Raw genomic sequence first — 12341 nt, 5'->3', positions numbered from 1 at the left:
TCTGTTAGCATTAATACTTAACTTCCATTTAGATGCCAGTGGAAAATGTTCTGTATCAAATCAGAAACTGCCTACATCTAGCCTTCCCACATTGGTTGCGGTAGGTCATGGCTGCAAGTCAACGTCTTTAATGCACTGACGCTCCTGAACATTTCTGAGGTTTTCTAATCAACAGCTGTATTCATTTGCAAATACCCTAAAAGTAGTGACTTGTACTGCAATTGATTAATAATCTTTCAATGAGTTCACAATCTTTCTTTAAAGATTTAGTGATACTATTAATTCAATTAGTTTTAAAAATCTGAAAATTTGAGTTGCCCGAGGCTTCCAAAGAACTCATTCCAAGAATGGGTATTATTCAATATATTATTAGCACCCTTCACTGTTCTTAATCTTCCAAAAACATTTAATATACTGTATTAATTGGATTTATTTTCTGCAGTATGTGCAAGACTCCTTTTTATTGCCTTTGGCTTTAGCAATATGGTTATCTCAATTACACTTGCAAGACTTAGCTTAAAAGCAAAAATGAAGTATGAATCTGTTGAATTATACTTATTAGTATCTAGGGGTAAAATTCTCTGCTTTATGAAGAATTTTTTAATAAAGACCATTTTCATACTTTTTGAGTCTGGCATTTAACTTTCCTGTCAACATATAAGGTAATTGTGAATAAAGAAACATGATCTTGACAGTAGTATCATTTAGTTGGCAATGCACTTTTTTCTGAAAAACTTATTGCTTATTTTGCCTGGTGAATACAATACTCCTACTTCAATAAAACTGTTTTATTTATCGAGATTCAGCACAGAATAGGCCCTTCCAGCCCATTGAGCCACGCTGCACATCAATCCCCTGATTTAATCCTACCCTAATCACAGGACAATTTACAATGCCCAATTAACCTACCAACCGGTATGTCTTTGGACTATGGGAGGAAATCCATGAAGTCACAGGGAGAACATACCAACTCCTTATAGGCAATTGTGGGAGTTGAACCCATTTTACTGGTAACTGTAAAGCATTACGCTAAATGTGCTGCTCTAAGTTTAATCTTAAACAATAAATAGGCATTCAATACATTTATGGTTCTTGACTTAGTCACAGTGTAATTTGTATCGCGGCATCATGGTAGATTTGCATGTTATTTAAATTGATTTATTTATTGTTAATATAGCCCAGGGAAATAATAAATATGTCATTAAGCTTAATTTCCTCTTCAATTAAGTACACGTTACTCAGTTTACTTTCGTTTCTAAACCCAACTTCTACTGGACTCACTGAAAGATTAAAGATCAAGGTAGCTTTATGGTGGCGGAATTTTCAATGTATCCCAGATCTCACATTTTCTTATTCCAGATTCAATTATTTATGTTCTCAACCAGAGAGAAATTTAGCATCACTGAATTAATTTTAAGAGTAAGTTATTCAACGTGGGTGTCATTAATAAGGCCAGTATGAATTCTCTTCAGCAGAAAAGAAAGTTGCAAGTCACCTATTCTATGATGAAGGAATGATACTATATTTCTAGTTTAGAATTAGACAGCGACTTGGAGATAGTGATAACCCCATTTATTGTCTGCTTTTGTCCCTAAATGAATATTAGTATGGCCTCAAATGAATGTTAAGGAGCTTTCTACAGAAACAGCCTTAGCAAGTTGCGAGGGATATCTCGTGGATGGCACACACTGTAGCCTTAGTTCACAGAGAGGGAAAGAAGATCATGGTCAGCTTACTAGGGGTAGGAATGCTGATCATGTGGAATTCAATCTCATCAGATTTGTTGATACTGCAGTTATCCAGCAGGAGGAGAGTTTTCCTTCATACCCCTTATTTTATACTTTATGGAAGGTGGAACAGTTTCAATGGATCATGGGATTACTGCAGGTTATCCTGTATCTGGCCTGGTTTTGCAATCATAGTGCTTAGAGCTGGTGTATTTATAACTGTAACTTTAGTGCTGGATCTTATGTTGGCTTTGAGACTGGTAACCCTATAGCTGGTTGGGAGGGGGGAGATACGTCTCTAAGAAAGGAGGTATAAGGTGCTCATTCCCTCCACTAGCCTACAGATCACCCTTGGGCAAGGCCAAGCACCTGCTTAGACCCCCACCCCCCACCCCGCCGAATCAGAGTCACATGAAGCCATGGGAGCAGGTTGTGGAGGGTTGTATGAGTAGCTAGTGCATGTCACAGTTCCTGGTTATGCGACCAGTGATGCCAGGCAGACAATCTCTGAAGAGTATTGATAACGGCTGGGGTCACCCGTCTTGTAAGGACACCGCCCAGAAGAAGGCAATGGCACACAGTTCTGTAGAAGGTGAGACCATGATCGCCTGCGTCATATGACACGGCACTTAATAATGATGATGATGAATACTATAGAGTGGTGGGTGAGTGGCCAGTGCCTGACATTTGTGTCCTAGATATCACTTGGCAATTGACAGCCCAAACCCAGATCCTGGTCTTGCTGCTTGTACACACAGACCATTTCGTTGCTTGAAGCATCAAGAATGAACATGACGAATGACCTTACTTTCAACTGTATAGGGTCAGAAGATCAAGGTTGAACCATCTGAAGACTGTTCGGCCTACCATGCTGTCGTCTCCAAATCCCGTACAGAGGTCCTGCAGATACTCCAACCATCACAACTACCTTCCTTTACGCAAGGTGATTTCAGCTGGTGAGGACTTTTCTCTTCATGGTTTTCAGTTATTCCAGCACTTCTCTGTACCACCCTTCCTGGTTAGCTGCATTGATGTCAAGGCTATTCACTTTCCTCCTATTTGTGTTGTAAGCCAATCAATAATGAGGACTGGAGCCATGTCTTACTAATGAAACTAAAACTGAGCACTGGTGATCAAATTATTGGTGAGTTAGGTGCTACTTAATAACATTATTGTTAACAGACTTAATTATTTATATATTGGCATACCGTGCAGAGTAGACCCCTCTGGCCCTTCAAGCCACACCGCCCAGCAATCCCCCAATTCAATCCTAGCCTAATCACAGCACAATTTACAATGAGAAATTAACCTATCAACTGATACGTCCTTGGACTGTGGGAGGAAACCGGAGCACCTGGAGGAAACCCTTGCAATCATGGGCAGGAGTAGGAACTGAACCTGGGTCGCCCATGCTGTAAAGCATTGTGCTAACCACTATGCCACCGTACCACTTATAATTTCTTCCATAACTTTGCTGAAGAATCAAATGGAAGGCTGATTTGTTGTATTAAGTTCATTCTTCTGTTTTGTTTCGTATACCAGAAATATGTGAACCACTATGCTGGAACGGCCCTGAGGGGTCTCATAAGTAGCTAACTTTCACTGTCAAATGGTAAGTGTTCACCTCCGCATGAGGTTATCATTGGCATAATGTTTTCCATAGACAAGTCATAACTATTTCCATTCAGTTACTTTCAATAATCTGATGAATTTAAAGGAGTTGATAAATTTTGGTCGTCATTGATAATTCTTCAACTAGATTGGTCTTGTTGAATGCTGGTGACTGTGCAGCAGAAATATGATCCATAAAGTTTCATGGCAGAAATCATGTCATCTCTATCATCTGGTTTATGTGTGGGTTCAGTCTAAAATATCATTGGGGACTCTTAATACCCTGTGGACTGGATTGGGAACCCACCGACAGAAGAGATTCTGCAGATGCTGTAACACACACAAAATGCTAAAGGAACTTAGCAGGTCAGGCAGCATCTAAGCCAGCAACTATATTATTTTAACAGTGAGTAAAAAGAGAATTGAATGACAGATTGACAATGACCAAGATAAAATATCAGTCTCAACCACTTAATTAGATAAAATTTTCAAGGAATGGTAACAAATCTAGGAGAGAAGGCAGCATCGATCCTTAAAGACCCTCACCACCTGGGACATGCCTTCTTCTCATTATGACCATCAGGGAGGGAGTAGAGGAGCCTGAAGACCCACATTCAAGATTTTACAAAAAGCTTCTTCCCTTCTGCCGTCAGCTTTCTGAACAGAACACTGTGAGCCATGTACACTACCTTATTGTTTGCTCTTTTGCACTGTTAATTTATTTCTGTAACTTTCTTTTTTAATTTTCATTGTGCCGCTGCTGCAAAGCAATATATTTCATGGCATGTATCAGTAACAATAAGCCTTATGCTGATCCTGACTAGTCAGTTGGGACGAGAGGGCTAGGCGAGGATGGTAAGGACCCATGTGCTGGAGTATCCGAGACTGGAATCGAGACATGATTTTGAGACTGAGGCGAGAACAGGTTTCTGAATTAGATGCTAGACAAGAACTGGGCGAGACTGGACGAGAATCCAAATGAGACAGAAATCCTAAATGCAATCGCAGACTAAGCCAAAGATGAGCTGATGATTGAGCACCGAACCAGAGTTCAGGCGCTCTTTAAATATCCAAATCTTGGTGCCAAATCATGGCCACAAATTAGAGGAGCGTGCCAGAATCCTTAAAGGGACTGCGCCAACTATTAATACGCCAGAGAATTGCAGCACCTAAACCACGGAGGCTGGCGCGGCCAAGTGTGTACCATGGCACCAGTAGCATAGACGTTCAATTATTGCAGATAAATTCACAACCATCCCAAGAATGATTCCTGATTCTTTGAATTCTTATACCTTAACATTAAAACAGAACTTGGAATTCTGTTAATAATTACCTACATCACCGCAAACACAGACACTGCCATCCATACCACTTCCACTCACGGTGGAATTGAATAACACAAACAGGGGTTGGGGGGAGGGGGGAAGAAACAGAATAAAAGGTGTTTGATGGAGTGAAAGGCAAGAAGAGATTAAATGACACAAGAGGATGAAAGTGATGGGCCAAATAAAAATAAAATGCTGGATTGGAAGAGGTGAAGATAGGAGGAGCAGTATCTGAAGGCACTTAAGGAAAATACTGTAAAATATCATTACAAAACAATTGTCCAGAGGCTTAGTCAGAAAATGAATTGTGATTTGTTTGGCTTATGTTGAGCTTCATAGAAACAGCGTAGGAGGTTAAGGACAAGAGAGGTCAGAAGTGGACAGAGAATTAATGTGACTAGAGAATATTATTTCAGCGTATACTTGAAGAATGAATGGAGGTTTTCCATTAAGTAAACACCCGTCTATCCATTTTTCAATCCAAGGGACAAAGCCAATTATTAAGAAAACTGTCATGTGAATGATCTGATGTCTTTCTTACTGAGGTCCTCGTTATTATGGGTACTTACCAGATCACTTCAAGCGACACACACAAAATGCTGGAGGAACTCAGCAAGTCAGGCAGCATCTATGGAAATGAACAGAAGTCAACATTTCAGGCCAAATTCCTTATATCAATGGACAGTCAAGTGGACTAGGCTCAGTAAAAGCTATGAAGTCTAATAGCATGGTAATGTTGCATAAGAATCAGCTTTTATGGAGATGTGCTAGTACAACAATGAGTGCCATCCATGCAGCAATATGCAAGGTTTCCCTGATATAACCTGTACCTGCAAAAGAAGATAAAGCTGACTTGGACAATCACTGACAGATTTTCCTCAGACACAACTTGCTAAAGAGATTGAAGAGGCCAAATAGTATCAAGTTGCCAGCCATCTACTCATGGATATTCAATTTTCACTCCATAAGAACTTCCATGCTTCAGACTCCAGTACAAACTTAGTCCAGAGACAAAACTGAACTCCAAAGTAATGTGAGCAACTATCCTTTATACCAAAGGGTCCTTTGACTAATATGGCATCAACACAACAGAACTCAGTGGTTAAAATTATTTTGAATTTAAATAAAATGCTTGTGGTAGCTAACGTTAGTCATTAGAATATCACTCCATACTTAATCCAAAGATCTTTCCTTCATCAGAAGTAAGCTTGGATTTTTCATCCTCCATTGTTGATAGTTGAAAATCAACACAGGAATATAATGTTTTTCTTTCTTTCTTCACACACCACTTTTATAATGTTAGTCTGCTTTAAGAATGTTGTTTTCAAAATGTTGAAAATTTGCATAGACTGCTGACCAATCATATTTATTCCGAGATGGGCAATTGACTTTGCTCATCACTAACTACAGAGAGAAGAAAAATTCTCAGAATACTAAAAATTTGGCAGTGAAGGCAAAATGGATCATTCAGCTACGAGTTGATTCATTTCCTTACAGCTTACCTTAATAATGGAAAATACCCAGTTTTTGAGACATTGCTAACACCAAATGATTCAAATGCCAATTTTAAAATGATGGTCTTTAATGAAGTTTCCTCAATGTTCAGCTGCATTTTCTCAACAGTTCATGCTGGTTCACTCTCAGAAGAGTTTCACAACTGGATAGTGTCTGATAACTTGACCAAAAATAAAATTTGAACCTCTTAAGTGGCAGTTAGTGATTGTCTCAAGACTATCTTCCTTTCATAAATTCAGGATATCAGATTTACAGATCAAGATTCCAGGTGGGTCAATTATTGTTTCATAGTACGAAACCAGTTATCCATATCAACCGTTTAGATTCCCAGTCACAGTACCATGGTAAATCACCAGTTTCCATCTGCATTTATCACACACCTTTTAACTGTGAAGATCTTGACTATGTTCTCTTTCCAAGTATGACTTCAATTCAATAAGGCTTGTGCAAATAAATAAGTATTCTAAATACTTTATACTTTATTGTTGCCAAACAATTGATACTAGAACGTACAATCATCACAGCGATATTTGAGTCTACGCTTCCCGCTCCCTGGATTACAAATATTAAATATTAAAAATAGTAAAAATTAGTAAATATTAAAATTTAAATTATAAATCATAAATAGAAAATAGAAAAATGGAAAGTAAGGTAGTGCAAAAAAAAACGAGAGGTAGGTCCGGATATTTGGAGAGTACGGCCCAGATCCCGGTCAGGATCCATTCAGCAGTCTTATCACAGTTGGAAAGAAGCTGTTCCCAAATCTGGCCGTACAAGTCTTCAAGCTCCTGAGCCTTCTCCCGGAGGGAAGAGGGACGAAGAGTGTGTTGGCTGGGTGGGTCGTGTCCTTGATTATCCTGGCAGTACTGCTCCGACAGCTGCGGTGCAAAGTGAGTCCAAGGACAGAAGATTGGTTTGTGTGATGTGCTGCGCCGTGTTCACAATCTTCTGCAGCTTCTTTCGGTCTTGGACAGGACAACTTCCATACTAGGTTGTGATGCACCCTAGAAAAATGCTTTCTATGGTGCATCTATAAAATTTAGTGAGCGTTTTAGGGGTCAGGCCAAATTTCTTTTGTTTTCTCAGGAAGTAAAGGCGCTGGTGGGCTTTCTTGGCAGTGAACTCTGCTTGGTTGGACCAAGTCAGGTCATTTGTGATATTGACTCCGAGGAACTTAAAGCTTTTGACCTGTTCCATTTGCGCACCACCGATGTAAATTGGGTCGTGCTGTCCGCTACTCCTTCTGAAGTCAACAACCAATTCCTTCGTCTTGCTGATGTTGAGGGATAGGTTATTGTCTTCACACCATGCCACCAGGTTCTTAATTTCCCCTCTGTACTCAAACTCATCATTACCCAAGATACGGCCTACAATTGTTGTGTCATCAGCAAACTTATATATTGAGTTTGATGGAAACTTGGCTACACAATCATGGGTGTACAGTGAGTACAGCAGGGGGCTGAGTACACAGCCTTGTGGGGCATGGGTGCTCAGAGTGATTGTAGAGGAGAGCTTGTCCCCTATTTTTACAGCCTGGGTCCTGTCTGTGAGGAAGTTGAAGATCCAGCTGCAGATCTGAGTGCTAAGGCCCAGGTTCTGGAGCTTAGGAATTACCCATAAACCTCATCCTTTTGAAGGTATCATAACGGATACAGCACATAATATTTTCAAAGTAGATGTACTGAGGCAACAGTTGAATCTTTAGGATTTGATATACCTTGTTTATGACAATGATCTGATGTTCTGATCCAAATCATGAAACATAGCATTTGGCTGAGGATATGCATAAGCAATCTTTTGATGATTGCTTGAAGTTCCAAACTAATTTATTTTCATATCAGTAACAGTTTGAGCTCTTTAAAGAAACCATGATAAGAAAGGGGGAAAATGCATATTTTCTTTCACACAAATTCCAAATAACCAACAGAATTATTAATTGTTAGAGCTACAAATCAATTTAAACAAAATTATCAGTTAATGACTTAATCATGTAGTTAAAATATACATATTTCATAAAACTAATTTCATTTTATGAGAGATTTTGTATTTTCCTTATTTTTGGGATTCATCTATTTTAATAGCTTTTATTTGTTTTCTCAATGTCTTTGACATTCAGAAACATTTGTAACCCTTTTGAGAAATTTGACAGCCAGCTAAGCTGTCCAGTACAGCTTTGCTGTCTGCCAAAGATTTGATCTGGATTCACTAACTTACACTTCCAAATACTCCCACCAGCACCTTTTCTCTGAGTAAGGCAGTGATGTTGGGTTAACTTTAGAAAGGATGTTCTCTCTGGGGAAATCCATATAAAGAGAGTGCAAATATCATGAAAGACAGTACAGGCTACTTCCCACTCACTGCTGACCCACAAAATTGTGGCAATATTCTCTTATCTAACGTTTCATTGTGAAAATAACTTGCGTGCTTAAAATAATGTTAACTTGTATTTGCTTCGGATTCATGGGTTTACGTAACATGGAAACAGGTCACATGGCCCAATCTGCCTCCACTGTTCAAGATGTTTATCTACACTAATTTATGTTTGCCCATATTCATTTTTTTCCTATCCATGGAATCTGTTCAAATGTCTTTTAAATATTTCAATTGTTCCCACCTATGCCACCTCCTCTACCAGCTCAGTTCAAAAACCTGCCATCCAGACTGTATGAAAAACTTTCCCTTCAAATGTCATTTAAATATTTCCCTTATTAACTTAAACCTACACCCTCTAGTTTGAAACATGAGTCTGAGTTAGGACACATGCAGCCATATTGTATCAGTCTAAGACTGCAGAGTATAAGGAATAGTAAAGTCTAGGAGAAATAAAGACAAAGATATCAATGAATGGATGAAGAAGAAATTGATTCAAAGTTATCAAACTCACTTCATTGAATTTACCAAATAGAATTCTAAATTTGCCAATTGACATTTGAGTACACATACAGTAGATTTTAATCATTCATTAAATTAGCAGGAAGCCTGGTGCAATTTGAAGGATTAGTCTCATTGTCTAACAGCAAATAGATGCCTTGCCACACTTTGCCAGCAGCAAGCCTGCACATTATTTGGCTGGTTAGCTCAATCAGTAGGGTGTTGGTTGTTAGGGGTTCTGAGGTTGGTGAAGGTGGGATGATTAATCACAGCGCAGTAGTTGCTGCCATTAACTGTGAGGGATCTCAAAGAGCACAAAATTAAAATGTTAAATTATTGTTAGGCTGAGAGACCAGGTAATATAAGGGGGAATGCCCAGGCACCATAATCTATCCAAATGTGTCTCCAAAGACAACGTATCCTGTTTAAAATGCTACCAGCAGATCAGCTACAGGAGCACAGTCACAAGTTATTTGTATAAATTATTGAGTACTGCCACAGTTTTTCTGCCCAGTATATTCTTTTGCAAAGCATCCCCCATGTTTTATCTCAATTTGAAAAAAGCATATTTTATCTGTTTACTTAAGCAATCACTGCTAATTAGTGATCTGGTCAAAGATAAGACAGGTCTCATCATGAATACACAGCAAGATATCACATGGGGTTCAATGCTACCCACATTAAATGTAACTGTTATATTCTCCTCTTCTACCTCCTGATGATGCCAATACAAACAGTTTAAGGAAGATCAATAAATAGAACCACTTACAAGTTACATTCTGTTATCAACTACATGTCTTTGTCTCATGTTTCTGCTTCTTGCTCTTATGTATTGTTCAACAATTTGACCTTTTGTTAGATGTTTCAAAGGGAGATTAAATCTCTCATGTTATTAATAATTGTTCTTACTACATGACCTATTGGGAGGCTTGTACAAGTCCTCTAAAGTTGGACTTGTTTAACTAAACATTGTCACCATGGGGATATCTACAGAAACCTCTCTTGTGCAGAGCAATAGTCTCCAGAGGAAAAAAGCTTGAATCAAGGCCAAAACCATATATCAAAATGATTTTTAAAAATGTACAGTCCTGTGCAAAAGTCTTAGGCACATCTGTTTGCTAGGGTGCATAAGACTTTTGCACAGTACTGTATTTGTCAATGCGGAGTAGAGAGCAAGTTTTCAAATCTGGCAGGAGCAAGGGGTGTTGGGAATGGCAAAGGTGGAGTACCATGTGTGTGGAACAACTGGCAGAAAAGGAGTGTCAGGATCAGGAAGGGGGGTGGCATAGTGCAGACACACAGAGTCCTGAGACACCTTGTAAGATCACTTGATTCCAAACAATTGATATATTAATCAGAATGTCTCTCTGGTGCTTCCCACCCCCTCCCATGTCCCATGCTCTTTACCCAAACATGATTCCCCTCTCCCTGCCCCCTTCCCACTCTCAGTCTACAATAGAGACCCATATCAGAATCAGGTTTATCATCACTCACATATGTCATGTAATTTGTTTTTGTTGCGGCAGCAGTACAGTGCAATACATAAAATTATTACAGTATTGTGCAAAAGTCTTAGGCACCCTAGCTATCTATATGTGCCTAAGTCTTTGCACAGTACTATATGTAGGGCACCAAAGCTGGAACTTGCATGGCCCTTAGTTTCTGCAGATGGTCCATTCACAAGTATCAGGTTGGGGCACCATACCAAAGTCTCAGTAGTAGAAAACATAGTTAAGTCTTGAATTAGTGCTACTCTCAACCCTCATTCTTCATAATTGTACATTATCTCAGCAACTGAAAAAGTCATTTCATTTCAAATAACTCACTGATTAGAAACATATATTGTGCGCTGTTTTTCAAATGCTTTGTATTTAAATAACTTCCTGAACGTTCCCAATTGTGTTGAGAAGATTTTTTGTTCCTTTAACACATCCTGCAAAATTCCTGGTATGAGGTGTCAACTTCAGAAGGTAATACTTTACACCAATCGCATGGGAAGAGGAGGGAAAAAAAATAGGTCAACTAAAAATATTTCACATTTGAGAAAAAAATGGCGAAGAGACAAATGTTCCAGATAATCTAAATGGCTCCTAATTATTTCTGCAACTCACATGTGAAGAGAGTAGTTTAATGAAATGCAGTTCTACTAATATTACATTTAAAGCTACATTTCCCTTTAAAAAATCAACTTATTTTGGGCAGAAGGTAGAATATCAAATTAATTCATGCACAATGAATGTATTTATTCAATGTTGTTGCTTCCATTTTTGTCACTCAGGTATAAATCAGTTTATAACAAATGCATTAACAGCTACAAACTACTACATAAGCATCAAATGAGACATTTTGGTAAGCTTGCCAAACCCCATGACCCGGATAGCAATAAAACAGATAGATAAAGATCTGGATCTGTCTTTGGTAAACATGCTGAACATGCAATATACGGCGACCAAATAGGTCTCCCTCATTAACATCTTTCCAAGTCCTATTTCAGGCTGTTTGAATGGAAGGAAGTACTTAGTTTCTGAGTTACTTCTGGGGTGGCCAGGTAGTGCAGTGGTTAGCACAACACTTCATGGTATAGGCCACCTGGGTTCAATTCCTGCTGCTGCCTCTAGGTGTTTGTAAGTTCTCTCCCCCTGATCGTGTGGGTTGCCTCCGGATGCTATGGTTCCTCCCATACTCCAAAGACCTACCGGTTGGTAGACTAATTGGTCATTGTAAATTGTCCCGTGATTAGGCTAGGATTAAATTGGAGTATTGCTGGGCGCCATTGTCCGAATGTCTGGGAGGGCCTATTTCCCACTGTATCTCAGTAAGTAAAAACAAATAAAAAGTGAACTTGATTGCTTAAACTTATTAAGGTCAATTCAGTAAAAATAAGAAAATATATTCTGTCGAACATATAAATCTATTGATAAGACAAATTTCTACAGATGTACCATGGAGAGAATTCTAACTGGCCAGAAGATGTTTTCCCTAGACAAACATGTGCTGGCCAAGCCTGAGGGTTACACTAGGATTAGAGGTCGTAGGTTAAATGTGAAAGGTAAAATATTTAATGGGAACCTGAGGGGTAACATCTTCACTCAGAGGGTGGAGCAAGTGTGGAATGAGCTGCCAGCAGAAGTGGTGGATGCGGTTTCAATTGCAATATTTAAGAGAAATTTGGATAAGTATATGGATGGGAGGGGTTTTAAGGCCTATGGTCTAGGTGCAAGTCAACAGTAAAACAGTTGGCATGGACTAGAAGGGCTGAAAGGCCTGTTTTTGTGCTGCAGTGCTCAAAGAC

The 12341-nt window shown here is 39.0% G+C and overlaps 1 protein-coding gene across 7 annotated transcripts in view; it reads right to left on the bottom strand.

Annotated features, from left to right (window-relative positions):
• Nucleotides 1-12341, bottom strand: part of atp2b2 (ATPase plasma membrane Ca2+ transporting 2) — a 933917-nt gene that overhangs the window by 577967 nt on the left and 343609 nt on the right. For all 7 annotated transcript variants that reach the window (XM_072280310.1, XM_072280309.1, XM_072280312.1 and 4 more), the window contains one exon: nucleotides 5233-5291. The gene's annotated coding sequence lies outside the window, so the exon portion shown is untranslated. The remainder of the gene's footprint in view (nucleotides 1-5232; nucleotides 5292-12341) is intronic.

Source organism: Mobula birostris, chromosome 16, assembly GCF_030028105.1.
Source record: "Mobula birostris isolate sMobBir1 chromosome 16, sMobBir1.hap1, whole genome shotgun sequence".
Lineage (NCBI taxonomy): Eukaryota > Metazoa > Chordata > Chondrichthyes > Myliobatiformes > Myliobatidae > Mobula > Mobula birostris.
Note: the sequence above shows the minus strand (reverse complement) of the source record. Positions and strands in the feature narration are given on the sequence as shown.